General features: G+C 40.0%; 1 protein-coding gene across 1 annotated transcript in view; it reads left to right on the top strand.

Moving 5' to 3' along the window:
• FNDC3B (fibronectin type III domain containing 3B) overlaps positions 1–13,229 on the top strand; it is a 209,527-nt gene that overhangs the window by 25,104 nt on the left and 171,194 nt on the right. The window lies entirely within an intron of this gene.

The raw sequence follows: 13,229 nt of genomic DNA, 5'->3' as shown, positions 1-13,229 counted from the left end.
CTGATTTCTGAGTATTGAAAACTGTAATGGGCAATGATTAATTCTTGGTGTAGAGCTGTACAGCTCGCATATATTGTGCTCTAAGCATTTGCTTTATGAAGTGTAAGGTATCTCTGGCACCTACGGGATGGTGAGGAGGTATGCTGAGCAATCTGATTTAGATTATTCATAACACGTCTTGATGCAGCAATGCCTAGGAACACAGAACAAGATTAGAGAAAGATCTTACGGTTGAAGTTTCATCTGGGGCAGTAGAAAAAAACCAGTCAGAATTCATTAAGGGTGAGGGAATTTCCTCAGTGAGCATCAGGAGGAGGATGAGATGCTGAACAGCTCTTTGCTATTGGGGGGTTTCCCTGCAGCATGCTCCATTGCTTACGCACTCAGCAGCAGGTTAAAACAACTCTGAACACCCAGACTGTCTTTATGTACCATCCTGGAGTTATTATCAGGGACTACAGAGAAGTGAGGGTAAGAATGTACATGTGAGAGAAAGTGGGAGGGCTTTTTTCTAAGTAGGCTCATTACTATTGAGAGTCTTTATTAAAATTGTTGCGTGGACATGTCATCATCTTCCCCTGCCTCAAGAGGAATATTCTGTGGTGTAGGTAGTGTATAATACAAGTTAGTTTAACTTATTTTTTTTAAACCAGTTATTAGCATGTCAAATTATGGGAAAATATGTACCCTCCCCCTAGAAATTAGGGAACAATTAAATACGACCCACTTGAATCCCTGAGACCTGTGAAGCTTTTTGCTGGAAGAAAAACTGAGGTTAATGGGTAGGCTTTTGTCACTGATTAACTGTGTACTGTATTGTTAAGGTGAGTATCCGTATGGGCTCTGCTCTGTTCTGCCAAAATGTGATTGAACTGGGTCAGAATGTAAATATTAAAAAATCAAGATTGTGCTGTACTTTCGGTGATAGTGCCTGGGTGTTCCAGCTTATTCACACAAACTAAGTGTGCCTTGATAGTACTTCCCTGGGTGTTACAGCAGTGGAATAAAATCTTATTGGGCTGTGTGTCAGTTACATCATTCAGGTAAAATTGAGCACAACGAAATTTCACTGGGAAAGCTTGATCCTTGCTCGAATCCAGCGCTAATGCCATCAGGCTGTCTGCAGAACCCAGCAGGCTAACTCCTGGTCTTGCTGATGTTCTGAAGTTTCTGCCTCCACTGTCAAAGATAAGCTGTTGTCAACCCCCATTTTAATTCCTAAAATGTATTTATGTACCTGTATATTACATTTCTATATTTGATGTGGAACTCATTCTAACAGGACATAAACTTAGTGTAACATTCTTCGCTCCATCGGGATTTCAGTGAATTTCTCTTGCAAAAAGCTAAGTGAGGTACGTGTCCAGGAATTGCTGAATACTGAAGACTGTCAGGACATGTGGTGGTGGAGTGCTTTATATGTATGCAAGATACTGTAGAAAACATTATTAAAGAATTTGCGTTTCTTATAGGCTTGGTCTTTTTTCTTTTTTTGCTTGAATTCCTCCAAGTTGAGTTTTGAGGGGGTTTTTCTTAGATTTGAAGGGCTTGTATGTTTTGTTCTTATCTCTTCACTGGAATTATGTGAATGAACTGTGTATTGTTTGTACCTTCTCCCCAAACCTCCAAAACCACTTACCTTTTTTTAAGGTAATTTTTCCCACCCCCGTATGCGAACCAAGTCAAAGTCCATTTCTTGAAATTCAGGTTTGCGTATTTTAAGATGCCAAGCTATTTTTTTTTCTTCTGCTTTTCCAAAATACTTTAATTTTTGAATTTTAGCTAGAATTCTAAATGAAACATTTGTGGGAGAATGTGGGGTTTTTCAATGCTTCTTTCCAGAAAGCTGAAATCCTGTGAATGGTTGTTGCTAGAGATTTATCACTGTCAAAATGATTTTGTTTAAAAGGACCCAAAGATAAACTCTGCTTTGTTACTGATTATTTTATTTTTACTTATTGCTAGTCTAATCCGGGGCTTGTGCAATGGATCTACCCCATGTTTAGAAGTAGCAAGTTTGTTGTATATGGCAACCTGGGAAACGAATGAAGTTTACCTTCTGAAAATCAGTGGAGCAGAGAAAGAAGAGAGGTGTTTTGGACAGGGCTTGTGGTACAGACTTGCTGTGGCACGGCTCAGGGGGTGGATGGGGAATAGGGATGATCCCACTGCATGGCTCCGTTGGCTTCCATGTGCCTTCGCTCAGCCCGCACAAGACGTGTCTCTGTTCGTCATGGCCATGCGTGTCGGTAGAGGTGGTGTGAAACGTTCCTGGGACAAACACAGAGTAAATAACTTTTGGTGGTGTTTCAGGCTGGAAGGGCTCTCAGCATGGGGTTTGACAGCAGCATGCTTTCGGCAACAGGCAGGCCAGGAAGTTTACAGTTCCCTGCTGTTCAGCTGGAATGGTGTGTTGCATCCGTGGCGCTGGGGATGCTGTTACAGAGCCAGGGAGAGGGAGGGACGTACTCTGGTTCTCACTTACAGAGCAGAAATAAAAGTGCATTTGTCTTAAGTCAATAACTTTCTTTTCCTCTTGGATCAAAACTCCACTGATGTTCAGTAAGACCAACGTTCTCATAGTTCACCTCTGTGGAGTACAGCTTCTTCCTTTCTGTGGATTTCTTAAGTTTATTTGAATATTTGACTCTAGACTCCTGCGCCTCTGAAGTTTGCTGTGTGGCTATGGAAATGAATTTCCCCAAGCGTAACGAGGGAAAATGAAATTGGAGTTGTGTGTTGTGTGAAGCTTGAAAGTTGGTTTGCTTTCTGCTGCTTGTCTGTTTAAGTTTTTTGCTTGACTAGAATTGTGTCATTTGAAGGATGTGGAAAACTAACTTTAGTTTCAAGGGTTTAATTGACTTCATTAGAGCTGTGTGTGGTTGTGTCAATAGGGAAACAAAAAGAATCGTGACTGTCCCCTTTTTGATTAAATAAGTTTACATTAAATTATTGCAGTTTGTGGAAAAATGTACCTTTTTTCACCTCACTCAACTGTTTCTTATTATCATCTTGTATACGTGCCTCTTGACTCTCCCAAAAGAACTTTGTGTTGCTGTCTGAGGCCCCTTAATTGTTCTTTAGCTTAAAAATTGATTTTCTCTGAAGTTGTGTGAGCTTCCTAGTGCATGAGGGCTTGTCTGCAACATGGAGCGGTGTTGCCCCTGTAGCTCCGCAGGCATGGGTGTCCAGCTGTGTCTTAAAAAGCACCTGAGCTGCCTTCCATCAAGATTCATTTCTAATGGGAGCCTGCAGGTTAATGCTGTTTTATCCTAAATGGAGTCTGTGTAGCGTTGGATGGTCACAGCTATGTCCTCCAAGTTTTTTTTTAGGAAACAACAAACTCTGGGTATCTATCTGCAGACCTAATATAAGAACACATTGTTTTCTTGCTTCATTTCATCCCCTTTTTTCCTTATTTTCCTACTTTTCAGCCTAAGCTCACAGTATCAGCAAGCTGCCAGCAAGCTGCCGTAATGTTTTCCTCCAGTTTTGGAGCTAAAAGCAGTAGGGTAGGATATTTTGGATGATATTTTGTAATTAAAAACCCCAAAGAACCAGAAATGATAGTTTGCCTTAGATTCAGTCTTTCAGGGGTTATTCCCAGAGGAGCCTGGCTAGCTATGTGCTGTGAACTGGAAGGTGTGTGCTGCTTGTTCTAGGGTTTAGGAGAATTCTCATCAATCTTGAGAAATTTTTCATTATGTGAAAAATAATTAGTATAAGGTGTGTTAACAACCTTTCAGTACTGCTATTACCTCTTCATGTTCTGCTAACACTGAAAGCTGTAGTATCAAAGTCAGTAGGTGAAATATTATCCAATTTTAATTAACAAAGACTTATAACCTAGTAAGGAGTTACAAGATTGAGGCTGTTGCCTTTTGACTGCACCCAGGGCAGGCAGAGGGGAGAGTGTCTTGTCTCCCTGGCACTGTGCCCTGTGACTGCCTTTCGACCAACACTGCTGGGCTTGGTGGAATTTTTTTAAAGTGATGTTGGTTTTCCAATTCATAATACAAGCTGTCCAGTACTTCACTGTGTTGCTCATTATCGAAGAACAATACTGATTTATTTTTGCTGAGATTAACTTTCAGCCTTCCATTGCCTAAATAAATTGGCAGAGAGTGGGAATTAACTTAGAAGGGTGAGGATTCAGAATTAAATTGGATACGGACAACCTGAGTGCTGATAACCCCACTGGACTGTCTCTTCCTGTATCAACAGAATTTCATTTCTCCTCCACACACAAACTGTACCCCATTTCAGACAGGTAACAAAACCCAAAGGTCTTCCCTTTTAAACCATTTAATAGATAACTTGAGCTTTATAGCTGTATCATGTGACATATTCAGCATGATGGAGATTGAGCATTTTCTGTCTGGATAAATAGAGACCCTATGTCTTCCCACTTTAAAGAAAACAAAACCCCCTAGTACTCTGCATTTAAAGATTTGTTGGTTTTGATTCCTTGATGCTTTATCACTGGAGATAAAAATCAGATACCTGGAGTAGGAGAGGCTTCTTTCCTGTAAGGTGATGGATACCAGAATTACTCAGTTGAAAATGAAACAATGATTTGATGATTTTGTATGTGTCGTTTCTTTTTTGTTTGTGGGTTTTGGGTTGGTGGTTTGTTTTTTTTTTTCAATAGAAATTTCAGTCTATCTGATATTAAGAGAAACCACCTTAGGTAGCATACTAGCTTCATTTTCATGAAGCAGTTCAGAGGAGTGAAAAACTGTCCCAAGTATGTCTTCTGAAAGTGAGGGATGGTGAAACAAATCTTTAACTTTTTCTCCTGATGCTGAAAAGTTCTAGAGTGATGGGGTTTGAGTGGTGGGTTTTGGGTTGGTTTTTTTTGTTAATCATGCAGTTTAGGCACTTAGATCCTGTGAACACGATGATAATAATGGGTTCAACTTTCCTTCTACATGAGAAATTTCTCCGGCAGCCATCCAGAGGTGCTCCCTTGCAGCAGCCGCTCCGTGTGAATGCCTGTTCTTGAATCCCAGGGCTGAATGGGAGATCTCTCCGAAGCCGTTTCCCACAATAACACAATGAGCCACTTTGTCAGCACAGCGTCAGCCCGGAGTCAGGTTAGCAGTGAATGGCGACAACAAAAAAGTTTGTCTTGCACAAAGGTGTGCTGAAACCTTGTTGTAAATGGAATTTGGTATGCGTGCTTTTCAAGCGCTGCAGATTGATATGATAGATATCCTTCTTTTTTTCTTCGAGTTTAATTAGTGGTAAAAAAACCCCAAACCCCACCCTGTTGATTTCAGTAGATTCTCCGCTGCACAGGAACTCTAGAAGAGATAACCAAGGTCTTTGTGATATTATTGGAGAGAGATTATTATTTGAGAGAGCAGAGTTGAAGGGGAGGGTGTTTATCGCCAAATGCTATGCTTATCAACCTCTAACTGTGATTAATACTTTGGCTATAAAATGAAGGAAGAAAGCAAACAGATGAAGCATACGCCTTATCTGACTTGGACCTTTGTGCAAGAACTTCTGTTCGTGTAGAGGTTTTGCTGGTGTCCCTGGACATGTGTGCGGGGTCACAGCCCTGATCCGGGGAAGTTCAGTGCATAAGGACACTGCTAAAAACTGTTAAGAGGGCATAAAGATGTACATACCCTCGTGCAAATGTCTGCATGATTGGGGCCCAAATTGTGGGCAGGTGTACGTCTGGATTCCTTCTTTTTTCCTCCTCAACCAAATAGTTGGAATAACTTGGTGTTTCCTTGAAACAGTGTTTAAGCTTACTGAATATCTTTTGTGATGTTGTGAACTTAATTTACAAATTGCCTTTGTCAGAGGTAATACGGAGTGTAGAGAACCTGAAAAGGATTATCGTTTAATTAGGGAACATGCAATGTTGTCTCTGTTGCATGAAATGGCTCTTTGTCGTTAGGGGACCAGTTTGTGCTGTGGGATGGAGAGCTGTTGGGGCACTGTCACCTTCCCCTCCTTGCCCTGGCATGTGGGGGGACCACAGCTGGAGGAGCTCTGTCTTCTGCTGACCAATGGAGAGGAGGATGTCAGTGAAACAAAAAGGTCCTGCTTCATGCCTGTCCTGTTTGGTGTGGCTTGTGGTCTCCCAGAAAAGCACAGAGGTGCTGAGTGCCATTGGTAGTGTGCTGTACAGCTATTGATTGATCAGCACCGAGAACTCCCTTCCTCAAATATTTCTGTGAGGGTGGACAAGCAGGAAAAAATTGGTTCAAAATGTTGATTACTGCTTGTATTTTTGGAATTTCATAAACTAACTTCCTCTTTAAAAAAATAATGGTTAAAGTAGTTGCCATTTAAATTTGCCAGAGCAAATTTCATAATTAGACATTTTTTAAATGTGAAAAATTGAAATTAAAACTGTAGGGAAACAACAATGCAAAGAATCATGGAAAAAATAATTGGCCGCTGTTGTGCAAGAAGAGTTATCCTCAGCCTATTGCTGCTTGGGAGAAGTGTTATGAAATACTGTGAGAATTGTGTGCCTGAAAACTTCTCTATTTTTGCAGCTATATCCCTTGTGGGTTCCTTTTTATCTGTTGTTGTTAATACAGAGGAAGGCGAGGAGAGAAAGGTGTGAAGACATGGAAGAAGGAAAGGGATAGAAATAGCAAAAATACCCAACTTAATTTTTAGCTTGAAGGAAAAAGCACAGAAAAACCCAAATGGTGAGAGTGAGTTGTGGACAAGCTTTCTCTGTGTAGCTTGCTCTTATGCCAGTGGTGCAGGCTGTAACCGTGGTGTGTTTGCATGTTTTAGAATTGATTTTGAGCAGCAGATGAATTTGCTGCTGCAATATTTGCAGAAGTGAGAACACTGTGGAGCCATTGGATTAGCTCGTCTGCCTGTGGCTTTCTGCTCAGCTGTAGCTAATATAAACCTAATAAAAATTTTGGAGATCTGTTTCACTTCTGGAGTATTTTATTCCCTTAAATATAGCGCCATTACATTTTCACCCGAATATGACTGCCTTCAGGGCATGTGCGTTCCCCAGGCGTGCACCATGGTGGGAGGAAGGTGGGCTGGCTTTTCCTATACAAGTTTTCACAAGATTCTCCCTCAGAAAACCAGGGGAAAAAATCCCTAGGGCCATGAAGTTTTCCATTGGTAAAAGAGTCCTTTGTGCACCAGCTTGCTTTATTCTAGTATTTCATCAGAGCTATTATATGCTGATTAGTTGTACTTGCCTTGTGAAATAAGACACTCCTGCACGATGCCGCTTGACCTGATCTTCCCATTCTTGATGCTCGGTTCTGGTACGTGTTTGAAGTTATTTGGTTATTCCATTTCACCCCAAGATTGAGCTAGGGAGCATTTTTTTTATAGTTCGTCTGTTCCTAAATTACAGACATTACCTATGCGTGTTATGGAGCTGGATGCAATGCAAAACTGTTGTTCTTTAAAATAATAGTTTTAAGTCTTGAAAATCTGAGGTTAAATTTTAGGTCTAAGTAAATGCGAACTACTGAAACTCATCATATCATTACCCTTTGGATAGCTGCCTTAATGATGTTTTTCCCCACACTGGTGTGAGATTATTAACTTTCCTTGATCCCCTACAGAATTGCATACTGCTGATAATTCCATCTTTAGAGATGGAATGTACCATGGACACTGAAATGTGTTGTTATTTAAAATAAAAATAAACTAGAGGGGAATAAACCCACTGATTAATTAACAGTGGTTAAATTTTGAGAGGATGTTTATGCTTTTCAGCTTGCTGGAGATAGGATCCAGCTACTGGTGGCCTTGTTGTCTGTGAAATGGCACAGAAAACAAGCAGCAGGCATTTTACTACCTCTTCATAAAATACTAGTGAGCTTTGTAGGTATGCATTCCCACTAATCTGTTTCCTTTTGTCATAACAGATTTTTAAAATTGCATGTATTTCTTCAGAATTGTTATGAAGAAGCCCGTCTGTTTGGATGCTTTCAAATCAATCTACTGTGTTTGCAATTAAACAGAGAAAAAATGCTTTCAGGTTTCAATCGCTCTTCAGACGGATGTGATTTAACTAAACTAATGAACGCACATCAGACAAGACAAATTCCAGACTGTTTGTGCCTTGACCAGCCATCTGTGTGCATACCTCCAGGTACTGCTCATGTCTCAAGAGGCTTTTCTACATGAACAATTATTACCACTCCTCTTTGAATTCAAGTGGCAAGCCATGGCAGGAGTCTCTTGAAAGCAGCTATATTTACCGCTCTACTTTTCAGTGAAAATATAATTGCATTATGTATATTTTAATTAATCTTAAATTTCAACGTGTGCTGTACAAAATACAATAGGGAAACGGGGCTGTATGTAAGCTCTTTCATTTCTCTCATGCAAACACCAGCATCAACAGTAACGTGCAGAAGCAGCACACTTCTTATTCAGAGCCTTCTTAGAGAGTCATGTATTCATTTTAAATTCTTAGTGTCTGTGTGTGTACAAATAAGTCTATGGGGGTGCGTGTACATATTCTGTTTGCACATACCAGCAATTTTTTTTCCAAGTTATTTTTCCCTTAGTTATTTTTGAGTTTGTTCAAAATGTCTCTGGAAAAAGCACCCGTTTTTCAACTGTATAATGATCAGCAGCAACATGATTTCACATACCAGACTTTGATATGGTTCTTCAATTCCACATACAAACTCCTGGAAAATAGCAAATGGTTCCAAGAATAATTCTTTTTATGGAAGAAGAATAATGTGTGTTGCAGGTAATGGCTGCTGCAAATGCAAAAGGATTTTCTTATTCTCATTGCATTTCACTGTATTACTTTCCAAAAGTGAGATTTCTGCTAGAAATATTTGAGACTTTCCTGTTTTCAGGGTCTATGTTTTTAAAGCCATGTTTGACTTCTCAGTGGTGTTAAGTGGAAGATTCTCTGACATGAGCCCGTGATTCCATACATTATTTTTTTCTTTAGCCACGGCAAAACCATTTTAAGCAACTCCTACTTCCTTTTGTCCCAGTTATTATAACACAAGTATTTGAGGGTCAATATAGTGCAGCGGGTGGGGGAACTCGTCTGTGTTCAGACTAACTGTGCAGATGATGGTGGAGGCCTTGGACTGGTCATGCTCTTAGGGTGTAGTTTGGAGGATGCAGATCAGATGTCACAAATACTTCCCTTCTGTGATCAGAGAACTGCCAATTTCTGAACTTGCTTTGCCCCAGGATGAGCTAGGGAAAATAGCTGGTAGGGGGAGAAACAGTCACCTTCTAAGTGACTGCTGGTCATTGGATCAGTTTAATCATCAAAAGACTTTTGATGTCAGAACTGAACTTGATTTTCCCATTGTTGTAAACAACCAAGGAAGTTCCTGATGGGTTGGAGTACTTCTCTGACCAGTGCATCAACCACTGTGCAAGAGAAGATCACCCATTACATGCAGAGTGGTAGAAGAGGGGCTCATATAACACATACATATGTAGACATAAAAAACAATGGTAGAAAGGAGCTCATATTAGACTATATAACCTGATATTTTTTAAAAAAAAATATATGGTTTTGACACATGCCTCTCCTCCTCTCCTCAACCTCGATGGGATATGTTTTAGGATTTTGAAGAATTAGTGGAGAAAACTTCCATTTCAAGAAAACTACTTTCTGTTGGGTAATAGAGTTATCTTTGAAGCCACTCTTGATGTCTAAGTTGTCTTTACAAGGAATGCTTTAGGTTAATTTTCTTCAGGGGTGACTGCACATGTCAATACCATGTAATTTCTGGGGTTTGTTATAAAGGCAGGATAGCTTATAACCATCATGACAATTAAACACTTATTCTAAATTTAGGAAGGGAGGGTTGAGCGCCAGTATGCCTCTGACTTTGATGGTTGCCATTGCCAAGTAGCATTTGAGTTTTAATCTCATGGAAAGCAGTTTGAGAAATGGATGGTTTTGTTCAATGATGCAGCGGGTAGCCAGGAGGGACTGTGGTCATGGGTGGTTCAGGAGGTGGCTGGGCCATGGACGAACTGCTCATCATGCCTGAGGACAAATCGTGTAGAAAATCTGAGGAGTTTTTGTTTGCTTGTTTATTAATTGCTGCATGCGCTGTTTGGGCTTGTGTGTGCACTCATTCACTCTCCATGTATGAGCTTCATGAAGTTGAAATTGTAAGGGGGTTTTTTAGGCTGGAAAGAGAAAATTCTTCCTTTCAGAGTTTTATACTGTATGCATTTCAAATCTTTTCCTATAGTAACACTAGGATTTAAGGTGATGTAGCTTCTTACTCTTTATGTAATGTGTTCTTTTCTAATCAGACAGGATAACCCTAAGTAAGCACTGCACGAGTACAAATATGCATTTCATGCTGGGTTTTTGCTGCATATTAAATAAACCAGGATATGTGGCTCTATTAGGTATTGGAAAGCTGTCTGTCATCTTTGTAGAATAACTTTTGTAATTTCAGATGATTCTGATAAAAAAAGCAGAACACTTTGTTCAGTAGCTTTAATGATCTGCTGTAGGGAAAAAAAAAATTGAGGCTTTGCAGAGAGTGGTCACAGGAGCGAATATTCAGAACTCCTCTTGCTTTTGCCAGGTTCTCTGATTTTGTCTGCCATAGCTGGAAGAAGTTCTTTGGCTTTGTAAAAGACAGAAGGTGGCGGGGGCGGGGGGGGAAATCACAAAAAGAAAAATGTTCTTGGCTTCTAGCCCCGTTAATAGCATGGGTAAAAACTTCTAGGAAAAGTAGGACTTGGATACCTTGATGCAGTTCACACTGCTTTTGGAATTTCAGGAGAACTCTGATGTAACCTGTTGGGTCATTATTTATTCACCATACATGGCTGTTGTTTTTTAGATAGTTACACTTTGTTCTTCTGTATGTTTTAATTTTCTCTCTAGTTTCATGTGCAATTAATTTATGTATTACTAATTCACATATTGAATTAATATAAGGAAACAGTCATCTCGGTGATCAGTAGAAGACTGCAGTGCCGAATTGAAAATGAGGTTTGTAACAGTAACTTGCAAACATCAAAAGGTTTGGAAGTTTGGTTTGGGGAGAGAAACATCAACCTTGAATGGTTATTTTTTCTTCCCTGCTCTACAGCAAGATGGTAAGCTGTGATTTCCCATATTCCTGGAGGTAGCTAGACAGGGAGATGTAGCCTCTTGCTCCATGTTGGCGTTGCTGTGGTCTGTCCCAGCCAAACCTGGGGAATGTAGACGCACAGGAAATATCTTTTTTATATTTAAATATAGTCAGCTTTCTAGACAAAACCCCAAATTTGAGTTAGTACCTGAAAAAAAGCTGTGGGTTAGCATTTGGCAGTTCATATTTTAGCTAAGGAAGAGTTCTCACATCCTGAAATGTGACCTGGCTCTTTGAGTCCTTGTCTGGTGTTTTCTTCCAGAGATGTTCCTGCATTTACAGGAAAAAGAAAGTGCTTGTGTTCAGACCTTACCTTCTTTGTATTAATCAAATTTGCTTATATGAGGATCACCTGATGCAGGTGGAACACTAGGTTTTAGGAGAGGTGTGAACGCATGGTGAATAAATCTGTTTTACGTAGGATGGATGAGCAAATAAGCTAAAAAAGTGTGTGAAGCCTATTTCTAAAGGTTTTGGCTTTGGTGTGAAGTCTGCCGCTCTCATGGTAGATGTTTTTACCCTGTCTCATCTAACTTCATGGAGTTCATCTGTATGAAATACTGCTAAAAAAAAAATGCCTGTGGCTAGCTGTGCTTTGTAGCCGGTACTGTTGCTGGCATTACTTCTGGCACGACCGTACCAGACCTGACAAATAAAGGAAGCAGGTTGGGGTTTTTTTTGTTGGGGTTTTTTTTTCCCCTTTAAAGTGAGGCAAGTGTAGACATGGCTGTAGTGACAAACCATTAATAAAGCAAAAGGAATGCAGCTGTAAAACTTTAAATAATGACATGTAGCAAATAAATGTCAACATATTGGTTGTTGTGCCTGGAATGGAAATATTGCTAGGAAAATATGTAGCTTCAAGCTACAGTCTGGCTTTTTTTTCTTAAGAAAATAGCATTGGCGTGACGCTTAAACTCTGTTAAAGCTGGGGCTTTCAGATTTGGACTAGATGAACATGTCATTTATTTGGGGGAGGGAGATACTGTTTTACATCAGTTTAAAATAGTTCCCATGAACATCGCATTCTTTTAAAATAATCTTTATATATGAATGTATATATGTACACACACAAAATTATTGATATGTAACTACATATATAACCAATGTAGTTTAAGATACAACTGTTGACTAAATCAATGTGTTTCCATTGACAGTTGCTAAGTCTGATGTTTTCGCTGGTGTTCAGTATTAGGCTTTTTCAATCCTTTTCTTAATCCCAAGCATTTAAGAAATGGTTCAAAACCTCACATGTTCTCTTCTTCCTCATAATTCTAAACAAACAAAAACCCAAAAAGCTGAAGTCACACTGCTTGACTCCTTCCCCTCCACCTCCAAAACCCAACACCTATGAATATTGGTTGTGGACTTGGATCTTGAGACTGTGAAGTAACGAGAAGCAAAAGGTCTAGGAAGAAGCTCCAAATATTGCAAAACTTCAGGGGGAAAATGCATTGAGCAAAGCTTCTGGGATGTTGGGACAGATTTCTGTAGCCCATGTAACGGTTGGGTCAAGCTTTGAATGACAAAGCCAGGGAGGCTTTGCTCATCGATAGACCCATGCCGGATCAGAGATCTTGATCCTGTGGGCTACAGGAGTGCTTAGCAAGTGTCCTTATTCCTTACTCCATGGGTGTATGCAGTGCAGGGCAGATTATTTGGGGTAGTGGTGACAGCAGGACTAAAACACTGCCAGACTTTGGGACAAAGCAGTTGATACAGGCAGTAGATAGGACTTGAAACCCAGCTGAGGATGTACCATCTTCCTGACAGCTGTGTTTCAAGCTGAGAACTTCTGTCCTGTAATTGGGTCTCAAATAAAAGAAAGGATTTTGTTTAAAGGTGGATGAAAATAGATTGCCTCTGTTTATATCTTAGTACAGTGATGATTAGAAAAGTGTTTTCACATGGTTAAGAACATCAGAAGGATTTGAGAGTCATGCTAAATTTGGTACTGAGTTAAATTAAAATGCTGATCTTGAGATATACAGCTGGAGGTAACAGGGTTAAGTTTGTATGCCTTCTGAAAAACAAATACACTTTTAGTCTTCCGGTACTACTTAGATGTGAAGGGGGCCTGTGTGATAAGAATGAAAGGGTAGATGTGATTCAGTCTGTGTGGGC

The sequence above is a fragment of the Strix aluco genome, chromosome 9, assembly GCF_031877795.1.
Source record: "Strix aluco isolate bStrAlu1 chromosome 9, bStrAlu1.hap1, whole genome shotgun sequence".
Classification (NCBI taxonomy): Eukaryota; Metazoa; Chordata; class Aves; order Strigiformes; family Strigidae; genus Strix; species Strix aluco.
The sequence above is the reverse complement of the archived record's forward strand: the minus strand, read 5'-3'. Positions and strand labels throughout refer to the sequence as shown.